Source organism: Budorcas taxicolor, chromosome 3 (assembly GCF_023091745.1).
Source record: "Budorcas taxicolor isolate Tak-1 chromosome 3, Takin1.1, whole genome shotgun sequence".
NCBI classification, from domain to species: Eukaryota; Metazoa; Chordata; class Mammalia; order Artiodactyla; family Bovidae; genus Budorcas; species Budorcas taxicolor.
The window spans coordinates 114505230-114526548 of NC_068912.1; positions in this window are offsets into that span (position 1 = coordinate 114505230).

Here is a 21319-nt window from a genome sequence, read left to right on the forward strand (position 1 = left end):
TGGATCACCTTGCAGTCCAAGGGACTCTCAAGAGTCTTCTCCAACAACACAGTTCAAAAGCATCAATTCTTTGGCGCTCAGCCTTCTTCACAGTCCAGCTCTCACATCCATACATGACCACAGGAAAAACCATAGCCTTGACTAGATGGACCTTAGTCGGCAAAGTAATGTCTCTGCTTTTGAATATGCTATCTAGGTTGGTCACAACTTTCCTTCCAAGGAGTAAGCATCTTTTAATTTCATGGCTGCAATCACCATCTGCAGTGATTTTGGAGCCCCAAAATAAAGTCTGACACTGTTTCCCCTGTTTCCCCATCTATTTCCCATGAAGTGATGGGACCGGATGCCATGATCTTCGTTTTCTGAATGTTGAGCTTTAAGCCAACTTTTTCACTCTCCTCTTTCACTTTCATCAAGAGGCTTTTTAGTTCCTCTTCACTTTCTGCCATAAGGGTGGTGTCATCTGCATATCTGAGGTGATTGATATTTCTCCCGGCAATCTTGATTCCAGCTTGTGTTTCTTCCAGTCCAGCATTTCTCATGATGTACTCTGCATAGAAGTTAAATAAGCAGGGTGACAATATACAGCCTTGATGTACTCCTTTTCCTATTTGGAACCAGTCTGTTGGTCCATGTCCAGTTCTAACTGTTGCTTCCTGACCTGCATACAGATTTCTCAAGAGGCAGGTCAGGGTCTGGTATTCCCATCTCTTTCAGAATTTTCCACAGCTTATTGTGATCCACACAGTCAAAGGCTCTGGCATAGTCAATAAAGCAGAAATAGATGTTTTTCTGGAACTCTCTTGCTTTTTCCATGATCCAGCGGATGTTACTTTTGTAGTACTTGTTTATTTGATAACTAGAAGTTTGTACTCTTAGACTGCTTTCATCCATTTCCCCCTCCCTGTAACCCCTGCTTCTGGTGACCACAAATCTCATCTCTTTTCCTATGAGCTTATTAGTTTGTTTTGAAGTATAATTGATTTACAACACTGTGTATGCGACATAGGGATTTGATATTTCAAAATGATCACCACGATAAGTCTAGTTGCCATGTGTCACCATATAAAAATATTACCTAATTATTGACTACATTCCCCACACTGTGCCTTTTATACCTGTGACTCATTTCTTTTGTTACTGAGCGTTTGTGCCTCCTAATTTTTTTCCTCTATTTCTCTCCTCTCCCAAACCCCCTCCACTCTGGCAGCCTCCTCTCCCATCTCTGTATCTATGATTCTTCCTGTTTGTTCATTTGCTTCATTTTTCAGGCTTCACATATAAGGGAAATCACACAGTATTTGTCTTTCCCTGACTTATTTCACTTAGCATAATACCCTGTAGGTCCACCCATGTTGTTGCAAATGGCAAGATTCCATTCTTTTTTATGGCTGAGTAATAGTCCACCATGTGTATGTATATACATATACACCACATCGTCTTTAACTATTCATCTGTTGGTGGGCACTTCGGTTGCTTCCATATCCTGGTCATTGTAAATAATGCTGCAATGAACACAGGAGTGCATACATCTTCTCTAAGTCATGATCTTGTTTTCTTCAGATAAATACCCAGGATTGAAACTGCTATGTCATACAGCAGTTTTATTATTAATTTTTGGAGGAATCTCCTTACTGTTTTCCATAATGGCTGCAGAAATTTACATTCGCACCAACAGTGCACCAGGTTCCCTTTTCTCTACACCTATTTGCTGTCTTTTTATAGCCATTCTGACAGGTGCAGGGTGACATCTCACTGTAGTTTTGATTTGCATTTCCCCCATAATTAATGATGCTGAGCATATTTTCACTTACATGTTGGCCTACATGTCTTCTTTGGAAAACAGTCTATTCAGACCCAATTTTTTTAATTGAGAGTTTTAAGTATACGATTTTATTTTCTAAGAAGTTTTTATTTTTTCATTGAGTCCTTTTATAAACAACCCTGTAAAAATATCCCACTTAAACAGTTCCAGTCATGAATTTTTATTATTGTTATTCTAGCCCAGGACTACAATGTTTTATTTAGTATTATAAAATGCAAGACCATACAAATCAGAAAAAGAATGTTTCTGAATTTCATCCTTCTGAGATATAACCACCATTAATCACTGGTAGATAGACCTCATTCCAAACAGTCTTTCTATGCCTATGGTATCTTTTCTGTTTGTGAAAACAATCTAGGCAAAGTACATTAGAACTGACTTTGGGTAAGTAAACAATACACACGTATTAATACACTCACAGTCAAACTAGTCAGTTTTAAGGGAAATCAACCCTGACTACTCATTGGAAGGACTGATGCTGAAGCTGAAGCTCCAGGATTTTTGACCATCTGATTCGAACAGCTGACTCATTGGAAAAGTTCCCGGTGCTGGGAAAGACTGAGGGCATAAGAGAAAAGGGCATCAGAGGATGAGATGGCTGGATGGCAACACCAATGCAGCATACATGAACGTGGGCAAACTGTGGGAGACGGCAAGGGACAGGGAGGCCTGGCGTGCTGCAGGCCATGGGGCCGCAAAGAGTCAGACATGACTAGGCGACCGAACAACAACAACAACACACACACACACTCAGTACTGCAGACGGAGCCACACTACACACTCCAAAATGCAGTTTGTCTTCTTGTTGACAACTTCATAGGCATCTCACTGATGTCTGACTTAACTAATCCCCAGCTGATGGACCTTTAGGTGGCTTCCAATTTTTAAAAACAAAGTACTGCAAAAGCACCAATAAATTTATTATAGAATAAGGATTGCTATGAGCAGTTGTTATTGTTCAGTTGCTCAGTGGCATCTGACTCTGAGATCCAATGGACTGCAACACACCAGGCTTCCTTGTCCTTCACAATCTCCCTGAGTTTTCTCAGACTTATGTCCATTGAGTTGGTGATTCCATCCAACCTTAATCCTCTGTCATCCCCTTCTCCTCCCACCTTCAATCTTTCCCAGCATCAAGGTCTTTTCAAATGAGTCAGCTCTTCCCATCAGGTGGCCAAAGTATTGGAGCTTCAGCTTTAGCGTTAGTCCTTCCAATGAATATTCAGGACTGATTTCCTTTAGGATGGACTGGTTTGATCTCCTTACTGTCCAAGGGACTCTCAAGTGTCTTCTCCAACACCACAGTGTGAAGGCATCAATTCTTTGGCCCTCAACCTTCCTTATGGTTAACTCGCACATCCATACATGACTACTGGGAAAACCATAGCTTTGACTATACAGAACTTTGTTGTCAAAGTAATGTCTCTGCTTCTTAATACACTGTCTAGGCTTGTCATAGCTTTTCTTTTAAGGAGTAAGTGTTTTCAATTTCATGGCTGCAGTCACCATCTGCAGTGATTTTGGAGCCCAAGAAAATCAAGTCTGTCACTGTGTCCTTTTGTGTTTTTTTTGTTTGTTTTTTTTTTTGGTCATCTACTTGCCATGAAGTGATGGGACAGGATGCCATGATCTTGGTTTTTTGAATGTTGAGCTTTTAATTTCTTAACTTAAAAAAAAAAAAAAATGGAGGGTACCCTGACCTTGAAATTCCCAGTCTCAAGGGCTGTGAGACATCAACTTCTGTTTGCTTATAAACTGTCCAGTTGATGGCACTTTTTTTAGAGTGGCTTGAGTGACTAAAGACAAACATCTTTTAGTACAATTTAGAATATTGATGATATTTCCATTTTTTTGGCAATTAAAAATAATGATGCAATGAGATTTCTCCAACCAGTACCTTTGCATATTTATGCCACTATTTCTGTAGGATAAATTCTGAGGAGCAGGGTTGCTAGGTCAAAGAATATGGGTATCTTTCAATTTTGATTTCTTTAAATTTTTTGCTTCCTTGTCGCCTTCCAACATGCCATTTACCCAATGTGCAAATCCAACTCCTTGATAGTTTTCACTTCTTAGCCTTCATGCATGTGTGCAAAGTCCCTTCAGTCATATCCGACTCATCACCCCGACCCTCGCCTTCATCCTCATGTGGAGTTCTCCCTATCTGTGTATCTGCCTCCAAATTTCCTCCTTTGTGAAAACACCCATCAGACTGGGTTTGGATTCCCTCTCATGACCTCATTTTCACTTGATGACCTCTATAAAGACCCTTTCTTCAAATATGGTCACATTCTGAGGGTCTGGGGGCTAGGGCTTCAGTGTATCCATGGGGTGTGTGTGTGTGTGCTAAGTTGCTTCAGTCGTGTCTGACTCTTTGTGACCCCATGGACTGTAGCCCACCAGACTCCTCTGTCCATGGAACTCTCCAGGCAAGAATACTGGAGTGGGTTGCCATATCCTTCTCCAATGCATGAAAGTGAAAACTGAAAGTGAAGTCGCTCAGTCGTGTCTGACTCTTAGCAACATACAACTTTCCAGATGATTCCATATTTTCAAGGTTACTGAAAGGAAATGGCAACCCACTTCAGTATTCTTGCCTGAGAAATCCCACAGACAGAGGAGGCTTGTGGACTCCAATCCACGGAGTCGCAAAAGAGTCCCACTCGAGTTAGCAATGGAACAATAAGGACAGTGTGAAATGTTATCAACTGCGGGAAGCCGGGTGAACCTTTACACAGAATGTCTCGATTATTGTTCGAATTTCCTCTGAGATTACAATTACTTAAAACTGAGTTAAAAAATACATGTCCCTCATGGAAATAGAGAATAATAAATAGAGAACAGAGCATTCTTTTTAGTCCTTATCAATTATTTGGGGAAAATTCACTAAATGATCACAGTGATTGTCTCCTGAGGGGCAGTTATGTGTCTGAATTTTCATTTTTTCCACAATTTCTTTAAATATACAGATTTTCTACTTTGATTGTGAATAATCTTATAATTTATTATTATACTAAAGGTGAAGTGTTAAATTAGCTTTCGTGGCTGAGAGAAATCACCTATGATTAGAGACTAGAAGAGGTTTAGGAAAATTACTGTGTAGGAAAAGGCCTGGCTCCTAATGAATGGGTAGAATTTCTGATTGAGCAGGAAGGCTGGAGAGAACTGTTGAGACTCAGGAAAGGAGGTGGAGGTGTTGATAGACAATAAGGAGCAAGGATTTTCAGCCGAGGAAGACTCTGGTGGGGTGGGGTTTAGGAAGAAGACTCTAGTCCTGGCCTTTAGGAGAAACGGCGCCTGGGGAAGGACCAGCCCACAAGCAGTTTCCCAAGCCCAGGTAGGAGGTAATGAAGGTGTACATTCAAGTACTGGGAGACGCTGGAGAGGGAGACCACGGCAGCTCACACTGGACTGAAGTGTCAGTCTTTCCAGGGTCAGCCTCTCTCCCAAAGCAGCAAAGGAAGCTCTCATTGCCATTCGCAGAAGCAGCTGCAGGTGAAATGAGCAGGGCCCTCTCATCCTTCCCCCACCATGCCCTCCACCTGCCTTTTGTGTGTAGAAAAACTTCAAAGAATAACTTTAATCAGAGAAATGAGAAAATACAGATGCAAAGGAAAACTGTCAAACAGCACAAGATAATCATAGCTTAGTCATTAAGCAAAGTCAAGGACATTCACTTCTTCCTCGACTTCCCTAGCGGCTCAGACGGTAAAGCATCTGCCTACAATGTGGGAGACCCGGCTTGGATCCCTGGATCGGGAAGATCCTCTGGAGAAGGAAATGGCAACACACTTCAGTATTCTTGCCTGGAAAATCCCATGGACAGAGGAGCCTGGTAAGCTACAGTCCGTGGGGTCGCAAGGAGTCGGACACGACTGAGTGACCTCACTTCTTCACTTCAAGGGTTATCGATAATATTCTGAGTCATTTCCCTTGAGCTGTGCTGTCGATACTAAAACCTCCACCAGGTGGAAGACATTAACTACATGGTGACCAGACCAACCATGACGTGCTGCTGCTTGTTGTTTTAGTCGTTAAGCCGTATCTGCCTCTTTTGCGACCCCGTGGACTATAGCTTGCCAGGTTCTTTGGTCCATGGCATTTTCCGGGCAAGAATAATGGAGTGGATTGTCATTTCCTTCTCCAGGGGATCTTACCAACCAGGGGTTGAACCTGGGTCTCCTTCAGTGGCAGGCAGATTCTTTACCACTGAGCCACCAGAGAAGCCTGTGGCCACAGTTCCAAGAGTTGGCCTCAAAAAAATGGGAACAAATTGACCCTGGAACTGAAGAATAAGTGTACTTAAAACAATCAAGATGACCCTGATCAGACCACGGCAAGACCAATTTCGAGGTGATTGTCAGAGCTGACTTTGCTGCTCTGTAGGTAGCCCCCTCCCTCCACTCTATACACCCCTAAAATTCCCCTTGAAAAACTCTTGCCCCTGATTGTCAGGAGGGCTTGGCCTTTGGACACCAGTCCACCCCTTATCCTGGTTGCTGATCTCCAAAATAAAACTAACTTTCCTTTCCATCATCCTTGCCTCTCCATTATTGGCTTTAGAGCAGTGAGCAGTCTGATCCCACTTTCAGTAACATAGGGACATAAGCAGGTTTTTCTAGCTCAGCTATTTGAGAAAAATAAATCTGAGTTTAGAGGCCTGGAAGCATTTTGCAATTTCTCATTCACAAGAGGTCATGCTCAGGCTAGCAAAAAGAGGGTAATTTCAACCACAATGAATGTCTTTCCCCTTGAGAACATTGCATTTCTCCAAAACATAAAAAAAAAAAAAAAAAAAAAAAAAAAGCATGTGTTTGACCAGTTTCATTTTTAGATCAATATTTTTCAAGGCACAAAAGAAATTTCAGTTCACGGGGAAACAATACAGGAGTCGTGGAAACTCTTGCCACTGACCCCTCTTTCAATCACCAGAACAGTGTGTCCAGGAGAAGGCACGGTTCTTATTTCTCCTTCATTTCTTGGTTTTAAATACAGTCCCACCATTCCCCTGTTCATCTTCCAAAGAGCCATAGAAAATAGTCCCATAAAATGCACTGTCAGGGATTAAGTAACTGGCTTATGGGGATTGAATCTTAAAGGTAACTCTTTGGCCAAAATAATAGTAATAATAATAACTCCCCAATCCCTTACAACCAGGTGGCACTAGTCATAAAGAACCCACGTACTAACGCAGGAGACATAAGAGATGTTGATTTAATCTCTGGGTTGGGAAGATCCCCGGAGGAGGGCATGGCAACCCACTCCAGTATTCTAGCCTGAAGGAACCCTTGGACAGAGGAGCCTGGTGGGCAGCAGTCCGTAGGATCACAAAGAGTCAGACACCACTGAAGCAACTTAGCCTACACGCACACAACCACAGAGCTTTGTTTCTCGTGTAAGTTACACTTTGGCAGAAGGTTGGCTCTGGCTCTGTCCTCCCTTGTCCAGAAACACATCCAAGGGGCAGCTGATCTGGGGGCCAAGGTCTCCTTCTCAAGGGAAATAGCCAGAAAGCTTAAACAAAACAAAAGAAAAGCAAGCGACAGCAACAGCAACAACCCTGACAATGGATCTTAAAATACACCACCTGGTCAGCTGGGGACAGGCAGGCTATGTCACTTTTGCTCACATTTCATTGGCCAAAGCAAGTCCCACCCCCAAACTCACCCAGTAGGATAGGAAGTAGACTCCACCCAACAAAGGCACCACAGTCACAGGGCAACTGGGCAACCATATAAGCTCCTAGGGGGGAGGGGAAACAGGGCAGGCTGTGCCACGGCCGGTGGTTGAGGGGCTGGCATTAGACACCACCTGGTGGGCCCTAATGCTTTGACGCTCCCTACTACCCTGCACTTCCTCTCAATATGCTTCACGGGCTCACTGATTGGAGCTCTGCTCCCAGACCTGTGCCTTGGATTCTCAGCCTTTGGTGAGGATTCTGTTTCATGTTGTAAAGGGACCGTTTGTGTGTGTGCATGTTCAGTCGCTCAGTTGTGTCTGACTCTTTGCGACCCCATGGACCATAAGGCTCTTCTGTTCATGGACAGTGACAAATTAGCAAAAGTGACATAGCCTGTCTGTCCCCAGCTGACCAGGTGGCATTTTAAGAATACTGGAGTGGGTAGCCATTCCCTACTCCAGGAGATCTTCCCAACCCAAGGATCAATCCACGTCTCTTGCATTGGCAGGTTGATTCTTTACCACTGCACCATCTGGGAAGCCCAAAGAACCACTTAGGACCACCAAATTTCTGCCCAAATCATGACCTCTGGACTGTGCCCCAGTGGTGTAAAGGATGATTCAAGTCCAGTTCAAGCTCAACTTTCTTTCATGATGCATGGGTTTGAGTTGTTGACCTTCATCCTTCCCGGGGACCTACACCAGTCTAGTCTCTCCTACTGTGGTCCTCACTCTTCCCAGCTTCTTCTAATCCTCCATCGCCCCACTGTGAGGTTCCAACAAGCTATGCTGCCAAATAGCAAAGACAGGAAAGAAAAGAGAGCAGGTCACTGCCACTAAGGGTATCTGCCTCCCCAGAGTCTTATATAAAGGGATGTGTGCTGGAGGAGAAATTGCCCTCCTCATCCCTGGAGGACCTGCGGGTGTGAGAGATCATTTTCAATCCTGCTCCATCTGGGCTGGTGCTTTTTCCAGGTCAAATTAGCAAGAGTCAGTTTTATGAGCTGCAATAGGGAGTTTTGTGCAAACAAATTTTCTAAGTGATGATAACCAGCCTAGTTTACAGAAGAACAGACAGTGCTTTGCAATTGATTAAATCAGTCAAGCTTGCAGAAGGCTTTGTGTGGGTGAGTAGAAGTCTGGGCTGGCTGTCAGGGACCTGGTCATTTAACTCTTTGACCCAACAGCGGAGATGAGCAAAACAAACAAACCAAACTGGGATTACTTAAAACAAGCAAAGCAATTTAGACAAGTCAGAAGCTAAGATCAGGAAGAGGAAAAGCAGCCACCACTATTATTATTTTAACCATTTTCTCCAGTTTTTTTTCATATGCATATAAAATCTCAATGCCAGTCTCCATGAACTTTGGTATCCAGGTTTTAAAAGTTAACATCAATAAATGTTCTTCACGGTTGTTTTTCTTGATGGCTGAATAATTTCCTATTACTGAGTGGGTGCTTTGTATTTTCTGTAGTTTTCTCTTGATTTCAATTTTTCCATTTTTATTGAATCTTAATCAATAATCAATATATTCAATTATCTGCTCTTGCATGCTTGCTCAGTCATGTCTGACTCTTTGTGACCCCATAAACTGTAGCCCACCAGGCCCCTCTGTTCATGGGATTATCCATCAAGAATCCTGGAGTGGGTAGCCATTTCCTTCTCCAGGGGATCTTCCTGACCCAGGGACTGAACCCATGTTTCCTGTGGCTCCTGCATTGGCAGGCAGATTTCTTTACCACTGAGCCACCTTAGCCAACCTGCTTAATGCCGAGCTGTGGGGTGACTTTTATTTGTATACATTGGCAATTAATAAAGGACATTTCTGTAGAAATATTTATACATTTGCATTTGTGTGCTGTTAAAAGATAAACTGAGAGTTTGAGTAAAAACTGATTTGCGTGGGGTAACCCCAAACCAGAAGTGCTTGGAAACACTCCACTCCTAGGAGCTGGAAAGAAGATTCTATAGAGAAAAGGCAGAAGCAAAGTGGGACAATGATTGATTGGCTCTGGCTTACCGCCTAGCTGGCTGTTGTGATTGGCCAGCTGTTGTGATTGGTCATCCTCAGTGTTTAGACTTTGGAACCTTGGGGCATTTACAGGTCCAGATTCTGTTTGCATACACTGCGGCACTGGCATCAGAACCGCATCATTCTGATGGCTTCCTGTTAAATTAACAGCATCACTATGAGCTGGTGACTGTCTGATCTTTTAGGCACAGAAGCTGGACTTCCATGAGTAAGGACAAAAAGGGGTTCCGAATATTTACAAGAAACTTAGGAAAAGTGATGCCCATTTCCTCATATGTTTTGGCAACTGTAGGAAAGGTTCACTTCAAGAGCTTATGATACAGCCTACAATGGGGGAGTTATAAGAATAAAACTTGGATGAAAGTGTCTTCCTAGCCTTCTGAGAATGCTGAGTGCCTAGCCGCTTCAGTAGTGTCCTCTTTGTGACCTTACGGGCTGTGGCCGCCAGGCTCCTCCGTCCATGGGGTTCTCCAGCCAAGAATACTGGAGTGGGTTGCCATGCCCTGCCCCAAGGGATCTTCGCGACCAGGGACCGATCTCTTGAGGCTCCTGCATTGGCAGGCGGATTCTTTGGCCACCAGAACTATCTGGGAAGCCCTCCTATCCTTGTACACAAGCTTAATTGTAGGATAAGCAGATCTTCCCTCAAAGGACTTTTGAAGGAAATTCTCCCTGGGTTATCAGTATGGTCCTGGTCCGAAGAGCATGTTATGTTTTATTTAATGATCATTGTGGATCCTGCAAACTTGTACAGCTTACTTTTTTGACTTCACACATTTGAGGCTCACCTCTGGCAAGTATTTAGGATCCTTCATTACACAATTCTCTGCTAAGCTCACCTTCACTTTCATTTCCAGTATGCTGTTGCTATTTAAGGTGATGTTTAGAGTTCCTAACGATGTGCCAAAAAAAAAAAAAAGTGTACACTATACAAGATAGCATTTTTAAAAAACCAAAAAGAAATGTATCTGAGGTTAAAAGTGTTTGGCAGAGTAGGATTATGTACAATATTTTCCAAGCTAGTTTTTGTAAGGTGTTTTTTTTTTTTTCTTTTCAACATTCAACGTTTTCAATAAAGAACGTGCATGACTCTTATAAAGCGAATAGGAAGACCCATCAGCTTTGGAAATCACGAAAGAAATGCAAGTGAAAATCCCTCTGCACCATTTAATGACATCAGGAAATTGGAAACAGAAGCCTGAGAGCTCCAACAACTTACTAATTTGCCGATTCCTGTCACACACCGGACTTTAACACTTCTGTCCACAAAACATTAGCACTCCTTGATGTTAATGCAGCCACATTAAACATTTATATAGCATCTATATTCCCAGGGATGATTTGTTTTCATTTTTCACTTGAGGAGCTGACGTGGTCCAAGTCCCTCATGTGATGGTTAGGCAAAAGAAAAAAGGCCTGCTTTGGTCGGAGAAGGCAGGTGCCAAGAGTTGACAAAACTTCAGACAGCAAAGCCTACCCATTTAGTTTTTTTCCATTTCCTTTACCATCGCCTCTGACTTTGAAGGGCATTTCCTAGGTACTGGGCTCTCTTCTCATTGTGATGGATGCTAATAGCATCATTAAACTGCAGTTTCCCTAAGCTTACTTAAAAGGATGCTTGGATGTTGTGATGGCAGTGTTTCCAATTAGCGCAACACTTTTCACTCGATATTTTCAGTGCTTCTCAAATGGAATGGTTAATTCATGGAAAATAAATTTAAAAGATTTAAGAAACCACTCCCTCCTAAACAGTTGTGCATTGAAACACCATCCGATTCTAAGCTTCTAAGTCCACCTTTCATGGAAAATAGCTCCAGGAAAGTTAATGGCCCCTCTCATGCCAGGCTTCAGTAATACGTGAACCGTGAACTCCCTGATGTTCAAGCTGGTTTTCGAAAAGGCAGAGGAACCAGAGATCAAATTGCCAACATCCACTGGATCATGGAAAAAGCAAGAGAGTTCCAGAAAAACATCTATTTCTGCTTTATTGACTATGCCAAAGCCTTTGACTATGTGGATCACAAGAAACTGGAAAATTCTGAAAGAGATGGGAATACCAGACCACCTGACCTGCCTCTTGAGAAATCTGTATGCAGGTCAGGAAGCAACAGTTAGAACTGGACATGGAGCAACAGACTGGTTCCAAATAGGAAAAGGAGTATATCAAGGCTGTATATTGTCACCCTGCTTATTTAACTTCTATGCAGAGTACATCATGAGAAACGCTGGACTGGAAGAAACACAAGCTGGAATCAAGATTGCCGGGAGAAATATCAATAACCTCAGATATGCAGATGACATCACCCTTATGGCAGAAAGTGAAGAGGAGCTAAAAAGCCTCTTGATGAAAGTGAAAGAGGAGAGTGAAAAATTTGACTTAAAGCTCAACATTCAGAAAATGAAGATCATGGCACCCGGTCCCATCACTTCATGGGAAATAGATGGGGAAACAGGGGAAACAGTGTCAGACTTTATTTTTTGGGCTCCAAAATCATTGCAGATGGTGACTGCAGCCATGAAATTAAAAGACGCTTACTCCTTGGAAGGAAAGTTATGACCAACCTAGATAGCATATTCAGAAGCAGAGACATTACTTTGCCGACTAAGGTCCATCTAGTCAAGGCTATGGTTTTTCCTGTGGCCATGTATGGATGTGAGAGTTGGAGTGTGAAGAAGGCTGAGCACCAAGGAATTGATACTTTTGAACTGTGGTGTTGGAGAAGACTCCTGAGAGTCCCTTGGACTGCAAGGAGATCCAACCAGTCCATTCTGAAGGAGATCAGCCCTGGGATTTCTTTGGAAGGAATGATGCTAAAGCTGAAACTCCAGTACTTTGGCCACCTCATGCGAAGAGCTGACTTATTGGAAAAGACTCTGATGCTGGGAGGGATTGGGGGCAGGAGGAGAAGGGGACGACCGAGCATGAGATGGCTGGATGGCATCACGGACTCGATGGACATGAGTCTGAGTGAACTCCAGGAGATGGTGATGGACAGGGAGGCCTGGCCTGCTGTGATTCATGGGTCACAAAGAGTCGGACACGACTGAGTGACTGAACTGAACTGAACTCGTGCCTCCCTTTTAGAACTGCCAGATAAAATAGAAGATGCCCAGTTAAATGTGAATTTCAGATAAACGCAATTTATTTAGTATAAGTATATCCCAAATATTGCACACTGATTTCTCCACCAGATGAAGCAATCCTTCACCTCCAGTTAGAACAGTCTCCAGAAAAGAAGCTTAGTCAGTGTCTTATCACTGAAGTGGTTGGTATAGATGAGAAGAGATTTGGCAGTCTGAACAAATAGCCGGTTAGATACTTCTTCTGAAAAGACAGGATGCTGTTCACTCTTTTGAGGCTGTCTGGGACTCACAGAGAGATGGCAATCCTGTACCCCAAGGCTCATCTTTCTCCACCGGCAAGCATGGAAAAGGGGTCTGAAGAAGAAGCCTGGTGGCTGAGCAGCAGGAGGATCGGCGGAAAGAGGGATAGAGAGGAAACGAGCTGAGACCTTAAATCTGATTTAGCTCATGACCCTAAATCTGCCTGCTAGTCACCTAACTAAATCCACAAAATGCTTGGTGTGAAGAGATGTCTTACCTAACTGGAATGGCTGTTTCTCGGTGTTTCTGGGTGATGGAACGGAAGCAGCTCACACAGACTCATAGGCACTTAGGCAGCAGAGATGATGAAGAGGGAACCCCCTGGGAACTGCAGGAGTGGTGGAAATCCGGAAGGTCTTCTGACATCTGGAGGACACGTTAAGAGCAGAAGGAGCTTTGATTTTGGTATTCAGTTGCCTCAGTTCAAATCCTGTATCTACAACCTACCAGCTGTGTGATCTTAGATAAATAACTTAACCTCTCTAATCCTCAGATTCCACATCTCTAAAAAAAGAGTGGTAACAACTGCATCTGGAGGCTGGTCAGTGAAAATAATCAAGAAACAACCTAGAGTAAGAGTTTGTTGTTCAGTTGCTAAGTCGTGTCTGACTCTTTGCAACCCCATGAACTGCAGCACACCAGGCTTCCCTGTCCTTCACCATCTCCCAGAGTTTGCTCAAACTCATGTCCATTGAGTTGGTGATACCATCCAACCATCTCATTCACTGCCACCTTCTCCTCCTGCTCTCAATCTTTCCCAGAGTCAAGGCCTTTTCCAATGAGTCAGCTCTTCGCATTAGGTGGCCAAAGTATTTGAGCTTCAGCTTTAGCATCAATCTTTCCAATGAATATTCAGGGTTGATTTCTTTTAGGATTGACTGGTTTTATACCCTTGCAGGCCAAGGGACTCTCAAGAGTCTTCTCCAGCACCACAGTTTGAAAATATAAAATTTTTCAGTGCTCAACCTTCTTTACGGTCCAGCTTTCACATCCATACCTGGCTACTGGAAAGATCATAGCTTTAACTGCCCACAAAAGTTTTATTTGAGCTAAACTGAGGATCACAGCCTAGAAGACAGCCTCTCAGGTCACTCAGGAACTGCTCCATTGAAGTGTGGTTTTTAGCATAGCTTTTTATCTTGTCAGAACAAAGAACATTAAACCAAGGTCAGGGATGCATTCCTTCAGGATTTTATTGTGTCAGTATGGCTTTGGCACCTAGGAAGGGAGTCTTATGAAAGGAGGACAAGCATTCAGGTCCCAGGGAGGCATTCAGTGTTTATTTTTATTTTTTTAATTTAAATTTATTTATTTTAATTGGAGGCTAATTACTTTACAATATTGTATTGGTTTTGCCGTATATCAACATGAATCTGCCACAGGTGTACACGTGTTCCCAATCCTGAACCCACCTCCCACTTCCCTCCCCATACCATCCCTCTGGGTCATCCCAGTGCACCAGCCCCAAGCATCCTGTATCGATGCAGGATACAGTGTTTATTTTTAACGTGGGCATTCTTTACTTCTGTGGCTTCCCAGGGGGCACTAATGGTGAAGAACCTGCCTGCCAGTGCAGGAGACATGTGAGACACGAGTTTGATCCCTGGGTCAAGAAGATCTCCTGGAGGAGAAAATGGCAACCCTCTCCAGTTATTCTTGCCTGGAAAATTCCATGGACAGAAGACCCTGGTGGGCTACAGTCTATGGGTCCTCAAAGAGTTGGACACGATTTAGCGACCAGGCACACATCCTTTATTTCTGGTCGTGGTGCCCTTTTCTTTAATGAAGCAGATGTGCAGTGTATGTTTGAGAAGCCACAGACAGGCTGCTGTAGTTAGCATAAAATTTAACTCATGGATAAACCAGAATGGCCTCCCATAGTCAATGTGTGAACATGTCTTTTATCAGGCTCTTTGAGAGTTAAATGAGATTCACTCAGTGTAAAGTAGTTATTCCCAAAAGTGTGTTCTCCTTTTCTCTTATTTCCATTATTGCTAGGAGATAAATATGTAGACAAAATGTTTACAGAATTGGAAAACAAATGACACCCTTGTCCTGCAGTGAGCCACCATTGCTGGCTTCTTCATGACGTTTAGGTTACACACAAGAGAGAAGAGAGGGCAAGACAACGTTATAAGGGCAGGTTTAGATACACGGGCAACTGAGGCCTTTTTTTTTTCCTGCACAGCAAAACTGCCTTTACACACACACACACACACACACACACAGACACCCAATTCAATCATCTTACAGACAAGGGTAAAAAAAAGCAGTAATTGAGTTGTTTGGAGTTATTCATAACAAGTCTTTTCTACATTTCTGGCATAATTGAATAATTCAACTACTTAATAAAGATCTAGTATTTTCGACTTCCTCAGGACTACAGCAAGGAGAAGGGCCCCTTCTATCCTTTGGGCTTCCTGGTGGCTCAGACGGTAAAGCGTCGGCCCACAATGCAGCAGACCTGGGTTTGATCCCTGGGTTGGGAAGATCTCTTGGAAAAAGGAATGGCCACCCACTGCAGTATTCTTGCCTGGGAAATCCCACGGACAGAGGACCCTGGTAGGCTACAGCCCATGGCATTACAAAGAGTTGGACATGACCGAATGACTTCACTTCACTTCACTTCTATCCTCTGAGGTTCTGTGGTTAATCAAAGAATTAAATTGATTAAGACAGATGAACAGGAGAAAATAAATGACTTTAAATATGTGTCTAAACACGGGAGTTTACAAAAATATGAGATTCGGGGTGATTCTCAGATGACTGAGGCTTATATAGCATCCCGAGTTGAGGAAAGAGACAGAGAAGGTGGCGCTGAGACTTGGGGTCGTGGGGGGAGGAGCCCCAGTTAGGGGGCAGGTGAGGAGAGGACATGGATGTAAATACTGATAAGGTGCTGATCACAGGCGCACATGGACATGTTCTCTCTGGAAGTAGATCTTCTCTGGGCACGCTTGCTAGTGGGAATTTCCATCTAGTTGTTTATTTCCTCGCCCCACTCTCCCCTCTCCCACCTCTTACGGGAAGGTGAAGACTTTTTCCTGTGCCTGCTTCTTCTCCCACTGCTTTTAACTTGAAATAATCCATAATCCAAAGTGGCATACTTGGGAGCGGCAAGTTCAGAACTCTTCAAACCCTTCAAAGTAAAGCAATTCAAGGGGATAACTGTGACCAAACTTTACCCAGAAATAGCAGCAGGCTTGAAATAAAGACTTCCTCACAAATCCAAAAAAGAGGGAATATGCGTAAACATAGCGCTGATTCACTTTGCTGTACAGAAGAACTAACCCAACATTGTAAAGCACCCGTTGCTGTCATTCAGTGGCTCATTCGTGTCCGACTCTTGCGACCCCGTGGACGGGAGCACACCAGGCTTTCCTGTCCATCACCATCTCCCGGAGCTTGCTCAAACTCATGTCCACTGAGTCAATGATACCATCCAGCCATCTCATCCTCTGTCATCCGCTTCTCCTTCTACCTTCAAACTTTCTCAGCATCAGGATGTTTTCAACCAGACTCCAATAAAAAGAAGAAAGAAAGAAAGAAAAAAGACTTCCTCAGGATGATCTGTTACGTTCACAGCCTCTTCAGACCCCGCAGGGAGACCCAACAACAGCGTTTCAGTCTATACTGTGAGTGTCAGGACAGCAGGAGAGGCTGGAAGAAAATGCCATTCAACCTGCTTTAATCTGAGTGCCAAAAAGCCAGAACATCTCTGACCTCTCACCCTGGCGAGGTGCTGCCTTGAGAACAGGCCTGACAAGGAAGACCAGTGTGCCTGTCCATCTCAGCACCCATGGGTGATGTCCACTGGGAGTCGTCTGCATCGCTGGATGCCGAGAGATGGGAAGAACTCGGTGGGGGCTGGATGTGTGTACACAGCAAACCCTCCCTCTCCAGAGACCAGGGTGTGGCAGTGGGCACAGTGGACAGGGCAGGTTGGACCCCTCTCCCCATCCCCAGAGAACTAGGAACCTGTAGGAATGCATTGTCATCCCCTAAAGGGAAAAAGAGGGCTTCCCTGGGGGTCCAGTGGTTAAGAATCCACCTTGTAATGCAGGGGACATGAGTTCGATTCCTGGTCTGGGAAGATCCCACTGCAGAGCAAATAAGCCAGTGCCCCGTGACTACTGAGCCTGTGCTCTGGAGCCTTAGAGCCGAAACTACTGAGTCCACGTGCCACAGCTACTAAGGCTGGTGCTCCACAAATACCAAGCCAGCACTCTGGAGCCCAGGAGTCACAACCACTGAGCCCACACACCCTAGACCCCATGCTCTGTAACAAGGAAAGCCAATGCAGTGAGAAGCCCCCACACCACAAGAAGAGTAGCTCTGCTTTCTGCAGCTGGAGAAAAGCTGTGTGCAGCAACAAAGACCCAGCACAGCAAAGTAAATAAATAATAACAAGAAATGTTTAAAAAGCAAACAAGGAAAGAGGACTGGATGGTGGATCTCAGGTCTGGCCATGGCTGGGTGATCTGGGTAGCTGATCAGGACATTTGGATTCTAAGAGCAACTCTCCGAGCCTGCTGCAGACAAGAGCGCTCCACGAGCAGATTCCACCCAGAAATTAGGACTGCAGATGACTCTTTGTGTTCTCAACAGTTCCGGCCAGAAACGATTACCCACTTGGCTCATTTAAACAAGTAACAAATGCTAATTGTCCCCACAATTAGCCAAGGACTGTTACAGCGACTTGTGCCTACCAGCTCAGAAATGAGAAGAGTGGTCGGCAGGGACAGAAAAGGAGTGAAAATTCAGCCTCAATGGGTAGTCCATCCCTTCATCCTGCATTTCTTTCCTTTCCGTGTGAAGTGAGGCGTGCAAGGTGTAAAAAGAGGGAGATTGGGCAAGGTGAAAGAAAAGAAAGTGAAGTTGCTCAGTCATGTCTGACTCTTTGTGACCCCATGAACTGTAGCCCACCAGGCTCTTCTGTCCATGGGATTCTACAGGCAAGAATACTGGAGTGGGTTGCCGTTTTCTTCTCCAGGGGATCTTCCCGACCTAGGGACCATGGAACCCGCGTGCTGAACTGTAAATGAACAGAATCCTAGGGGACCTGTGGTCCATTTCCAATCCTTATTATCATGCAGTGCCCTGGAGGGGAGAGAGGAGGGGAGTAAAGGAGGAGGAGGGAGACAAGGAGGGGAGAGGCGCTCCCTACACAATGCAACATTCCCCCCAGTTCTGGAAGTCTCCCAAGGCCCTGCCTGGCTTCTCTGAGGGGTAGATGAGACCCCTGGGAAGACAGCCAGCCTTGCAGAGTAAAGCTCCATCTTTGAAGACTCCAACAGAGGGAAGGAGTGGGGGTGTGGACTGGTTCACACTGTCCTTCTGAAGTTGTTCACATGAGGAACTGGAGCCCTGTCTGAGCATCACTCTTCTTATCTGTGTTCTTCTGTGTTTGTATCTAGCTTTATGCTTTATTTTCCCCAGATTTTCTGAGGACCTTGTGCAGCTTTTGCTCCAAAAGGATAGTGTTTATCCTCCACTAGGGACAGCAGGTGGACTCAAGTCCTCTGTCCTTTGGAGTGATGTTAATAAAAAAAACAAAGCAAGGAATAATAAAGCTTTAAAGGAGTTTAGGATTAATACCTACACACAACTATATATAAAATAGACAATCAACAAGAACCTACTGTATAGCACAGGGAACTCTGCTTGATATTCCGTAATGGCCTATAAAGGAAAAGAACCTGAAAAAGAATGGGTATGTGTGTGTGTATAATGGAACCACTTTGCTGGACGCCTGAAACTAACAAAATGCTGTAAATCAACTATACTCCAATATAAAATAAAAATAAATTTTAAAACTTCATAAAGAATAGGACAGAAAGAAAGGAGACTGAAGGATGTTGCTCCGTGAAGTCTTCGTGCAGGCAAACACCCCCCATTTGCTTTTCTCCATTGCCAATTTCCCACATTCCAACAGATCTGATTGACAAATTTATTCTGCTATCCCAGTGATTGATGAAAGTTGAGATATTCATCTGCCCCAAGGCATTTATATTACAAAAATCGATACTTGAAAAGTTTCCCGATTATTCTCCCTAAAGAAATTCACAGTAGCAGGCATTTTAGACAATCCAGGGCTTGTTAGTGTCTGCACATCAGTAACACATGAACAATATAAATATCGAATTCATGCATATATATTATTGATGAGTTTTATGTTGCATGTTATTTTTATCAGGAAATGTATTGGGTGAAACGCACATTTTCGGTTCATATACATCTTAAAATTTTCTGTGAGCAAATTTTTGCCACTCACATTTGTTTGAAGAATCCAGATTTGTCTGTAACTGTTTAAGGTTTTTCAAATCTCGGTTAACTGAGAAACCCATTAGGGTTATCAAGAGATCCCTCCCCTGCTATCTGTGAATTCTTGAACGACACTTGAACTCTGGAGAAGACGGATGGTCTTAGTGCTAGAGTGCTTGTGTATGGTGAGTGTCCACTCAGAAGAAATGACAGCGGACATACGGGCAAGGAGGAGATGTGAAATGAAAATAGCTCCTGCCATATCAATAAACAAGAAATGCCACAGCCATCAGTGATTTCTGGCCTCCAAATGGGAATGAGGGCTCCCAGCGATCCAGTGGATGCTGCCAACTCCTGCGGTGATTGCTGAGGAGCTGGGGGAATGCAAGGAGCCAGGGGAACAAGAAAACAGGATTGGCCCCAGATAGCTGAGGTGCTTATGGAAGGAATGGATTCAATGGGCTCAGAGGCCTGCACCTTCCCAAATACAGAACGTTAAATTCCTTACCTTGATACCTGATCTTTGATGTTCAGACTGTCTGCTCCCTTTGTCGCAAACTTGTATATAGCCTGACTTCCCTTCCTCTTTGGAGCAGTTTTCTCAGAGCTACTGAGATGCTGTCGCCCGGGCTAAGAGTCCTAAACTTTCACACCAAGTGAAATCACTCTCTACGTTCAGGTTGTGACTATATGGTTTCAGTCGACAGAGGAAAAGTCAGCGGTGTGTCAGAATATGCGTGTCATCTGACGTTTTAGGACGGGAGTGTTATATGTTCGAATGTGTGTGTTTTGCCGATGCTAACACTGTCAAATCCACACACGCAGAAGCCCTGAACTCTGCTGGGCTTTTAATCCTAGCAATGCGCAGCAGCACAGACATTTCACAGGCTCTCTCAACAATGATTAACAGGGCTCACACTGACCCTTTTTGGAGGGTCCCCTGGTGGGATGCTACATGGAACAGCGGCCCTCCCAGGCCATGAGCAAGGGTGAGCAAATGTGGCCAGCTTACTTGGCTTCTCTTCTGGAGCAGGAGAGAAAATTCTGGGATGAGTTGTGATAAGGCAGGATAAGCATGCACTTTTTTGCAGTACCTTTTCCAGGGAGTACATCCACCTCCCCCGCACTCAGGGCACTAGAATTTGACAACATTCCATTCTGATTCCTCCCTGGAGGCCAGCATTCTTAAGTCACAGCTCCTTAGGACTTGTGAAGGTGAGAAGCCATCCTCAATTTCTTGGGAGGAGTTTCGAAGACTAAAAGTCAAACAGCCTCGAACCAACGCATGTTCTGGAGCACCTGCTTTTTTTTTCTGAAGGCGGCACCTCTCCTGGATCAGGGCAGAGCCCATCTGCTGTGATATCCTGGGATTTGTAAAATAACAGGCCTCGTCAAAGGATGCAGTCAGCGACAGAGCTGTTCCTTACTTTAGCTGCAATGTGAAGTAAGTCTTCTTATCTGATGTACTCAGGGGAATAGCTGATGGTGAAACAAAGTTTATTAAGGAATCACAGATACAGAATATTTTACTTTAACTTAGAAGATATAAAAATATAATTTCTTGGCCACTCTTGGTTTGAGAGCCAAGTTCTGTCCTTTGAGTGAGGCCTACTGATTGGGGTTCTCCATCATTTTTCTTGCAAAACCACATCTTTATTGCCTCATGTGAAATTTCCAGATATGATTTCTCATGGAGCATAAACTTTAGAATACTTGGCACTGGGAGGGTCAAATCCTAGATTTGTACAATTGCCATTCCACCCCCAAATTGTTCATCCTTCTCTTGGCCACACTTTTCCAAAAACATTTTAAGAGACTCATTCTTATCCTGTCTTTCCAGAATATTTGTCTTAGTTTTCATCAAAACCATATCTTTTTCTTAGGCATGCATATTTCACAGATTTCATTAGCATTTATTTAAATTATGTAATTATGGAGATGAATGTACCTGAGCTTATCAGAGGACAGCCCACTGGCTTCAGGCTACAGGCCACTTTGAACCTGAGGATCTGCAAATATTGGTTAATCCTGCAAAGGAGCATCTGCTGTAGAAGCCAGCAAGCGAGCTGGGTCACTTCAGTCGTGTCCGACTCTTTGCAACCCTCTGGACTGTAGCCCACCAGGTCCATCTGTA